The sequence below is a fragment of the Nanorana parkeri genome, unplaced genomic scaffold (assembly GCF_000935625.1).
Source record: "Nanorana parkeri isolate BGI_ZX_2015 unplaced genomic scaffold, ASM93562v1 scaffold31, whole genome shotgun sequence".
Classification (NCBI taxonomy): Eukaryota; Metazoa; Chordata; class Amphibia; order Anura; family Dicroglossidae; genus Nanorana; species Nanorana parkeri.
Genome location: NW_017306299.1, coordinates 758,457 through 762,191, shown reverse-complemented (window position 1 = coordinate 762,191; position 3,735 = coordinate 758,457).

Here is a 3,735-nt window from a genome sequence, read left to right as displayed (position 1 = left end):
TTTTAAAGCTTGACATGTTTGGTATCTATTTACCCAGCGTGACCCAGTCTTTCATATTTTACCCCAAATAAATATATTTTATCATGTGTGCGCAAATAGTATGAAAATGCCCCGGACAGCCAGGGCTTGATATCTTATACCCTAATAGACTGTAAGCTCTTCTGCCTTCAGATTTGCCTCTGGATGTAGTCACACGCTGTAATTATGGGGAACGTCGCATATTACTGAGCTGCTGATCCCGCAGGTGTACAAAGAAAAGAAAATATAGAGCAGCAGGGTGTGAACATTTATGCCAACCTCTGGCTATATGGTCTGGCAGGGTGTGTCATCCACAAGACAGCCTGAATAGAATGACCCCCATCAGGTGCCTAAGGGTAATCTGATAATGCTTGTATGTACAATGGACCTCTAGTGCCTCTGGTCCACAGTCTGGTAATTAATGTTTTCAGTGTTGGTTATTAGGCCCGCAGGCCCTGTAACTTCCATTGAAGTGTTTACTACTTTGTTGTGAGTAGCCTACATAATTTGAGCTCCTTCTGTTCCGATCTGTTTGCAGCACACAAACATCTGAGTGAGTCAGAGGAGGGGTACACATGCCACTCTTCCTTGCTAGCTTGTACAAACTCATTTGGATTCTCAGTTAGACAGAAGCAGTAACATAGCAGCAGACATCGCTGGGTTTTCTTATTAGAAAGTCTACAATGTTCTGCCAACAAACTGTCATTGTAGTACCTTGCGTGAAAAGAAACTTTCAGGCTGCCATGTTTAACCTTATCTTCTGAAAATGTTAAGTTTGAGGCAGGGGCGTCCCGAGGCAGGGTGACACCCGGAGCGGTAACCGAGTGTCACCCCGCCGAGACGTCACCACGCGCGTGACGTCATCTGATACCTGCCGGCGGCCATCTTGGTGATGGACGCCGGCAGAGAGAAGAGGGGACAGTCACCTGGCGGGATAAGGTATGCCGCCGGGTCCCCTCCTCTCTCCTGATACTGTCGGGCGTTCGGTCCATGACCGAGCGCCGACTTGTCACCCCTCCAATGCTGTCACCGGGTGCGGGGCGCACCCCCCTTGTGACGCCACTGGTTTGAGGGCTGTCACGGTGACCCTTGAATACTTCACCATGAACCAAGTATGTTGATAAGGACATCTGACCTTACTCCGACTTTCCTGACCTTCATAATTGTCCTGGGTATTGAATTGAAGCCAGAGGATCAACATAACTGCTGGTCACCGAGCATTTTCACAAAAGCCATTGGGGGAATTTATCAAAGCACTTGCGCCAGTTTTAGCCTCTTAGATCATTTTTTTTAATGTGCAAATCTGTCTTTCATCTTACCTACTTCCAACTGCACGTGTTTTGCACCTGTTTTCTTCAGAGCTTGCACTACTTTTTCAGTTGCATGTCTTTTGCACTTTTTTGCACGTGTTTTCATCTGCACTTATTCTAGGCTGTCTGAAACTGGAGCATCACCTAAGAAAACAATCACAACTTAAGACACACCAGTCAAGACCCCGATATCGCTCTCCAATGCTTCTCAATGGGGCAAAGGGTCCTGCTGTCGCGGGTCGTGTGTCGCCACAGCAGGACCCTTTTTGGAGCGGATTTAGCCGCGATTCAAGCTTGCTCAATGCAAGCATTTGCGCGACAAATCGCGCAATATCGCGCAAAATGCAAATCGCGCGACAAACGCGTGATTTGCGAACCGCTCAATGTGAACGAGCTCTTAGAAGTCCCCATGACCACTTCTTCAAGATGCGACAGTTAAGCTTTTTGCCTGAAGTTAGAAGTCTTCTTTCCTGGAGTCTATTAAAGCTCATTTATCAACAACATTACACTAGCTTGATAAATCTGGTGCAAATATATTCCGTGCAAGTTCAAACACTCACAAGTGCTTTGATAAATTCCCCCCGTTGTGTTTTATACTGTACATCATTATTTAAAATAAATACAAAGGATCAGGGTATAAATCTGTACGCAGTCAGAAGAAAAAAATGAAAGCAAAGCAAAAACCATCATAGTGTCCTTGGAGGAGGAACTGATCTCTGGAAGCTGTGCCCTAAAATATAGGCAAGAAGAGGGCAAAGAACTAGCCACCTGTGGTCTCCCTGCCTTGTTCCTTTCTCCATTAATGACTTACTATGTTCTGCACTGTGTCTCTGTATGGAGGCGGCCATCTTGGTAGAGGCTGGGCTTTGCTTCCTCATGTCAGAGCCTCCAGCAAGGAGAAGAGGGAGCAGCAGAGAAGTGACATCACCAAATCTCACTCCAAATCACACGAGACTAGCTGTGATGGGCAGCAGTGCCTTAGACCAGGAGTGGGCAAATCTGGCCCTCCAGCTTGTGGAACTACAAGTCCCAGGCATTTCAAGACTAACAGTTACAGATATGACTCCCAGAGGCATTTTGGGATTTGTAGTTAAAGGAGAATTATGGGGAGAGTGGATTACACTCATCCTCATAGTTAGAGCCACATGTGACATTGGAGCTGTCACACGTCGGCTCTATTGATCGAGAACTGAGCGCTTACATACCGCCGTTCGCTTAGTTGTAGATCATCTCCCTGCAGAGAGCCGTGGCTGTTAGTCACCGCTCCCGCAGGGATGGAGGGAGCGGGCACAGCTGGTTCTGCCTCTAGAGTGGCAGAACCAGCTGTCAATCAGGCAGCAGGGTGGATCCTGATAATAATGTCGGGATCCGTCCTGGCTGCAGCGCGGCTCTGCACTCTCAGCATATAGTGGGCAATAGCCCGCTATATGCTGAGTTATGGGTCACAGGAGGACATTAGTATATGTCCTCCTGTGACCCTAAAGAGAACTATGGCCAAAAAAAGGTTGGGCCATAGTCTTCTTTTAAAGCACAGCTGTAGGGCTGGAGTTGCCTACTCCTGCCTTAGATGATCTCCCATTGCAGATGTACAGCTATGAGGCAACAAACTGGATTGCCTAGGCACCATCAGGCCAGTTCACACCAATTGTGGTGCGTTCTAGAGCATTAGCTGCTGGAACGCACAGCAATTGCACACTAAACTCCCCCCTCTGTTCAGAAGCAGGAGGGGGCGTGGCGGTGCATTGAAGTCAATGGCACGGTAGCCACGCCCCAGTGCCCACAGTGCGATCAGCTGCCTAGCAAAACTTTGCCTGCTTTCTGGTCCAGTGCGAACGCAACAAATAGAGCATGCAGCATTTTTTGCCGCTCGCACTGGACCGGAACACAGGCAATGTTTTGCCACACGTCCGATTGCACTGCAAGAGGTGAGACGTGGCTGCCATGCCATTGACTTCAATGCACCACCACACCCCCCTCCCGCCCCAGAACAAAGGGGGAGTTTACTGTGAGATTGCTGGGCGTTCCAGCAGCTACCGCTCTGGAACGCACCGCAATTGGTGTGAACTGGCCCTAAAAACGGTCCCATTCTGGGGTTTACATGGCGAGAGGAGTGATACCAGAATGTACTTACTTAGCTCCATCTACTATTAAGTCAGCCAGTTGCAGAAAGGGAAGAAGATTTCAGTTAGAGTGAATTATGGTGCAAGATTTCCTGCTTGCTCAACATTTTGTCATGTTGGCATTTGTCCAAATATAAACACAGAGGACTGCAAGATGTAACAGAGGAGGTGGCCTGTGGAGGTGTAAAAAGAAATGGTATCAGTACAGACTAAGATAACCTGCTGACCACAGACACTGCAATCTTCTAATCTGATATCTGCAGTTATAATTACTTTTTAGTGAATCT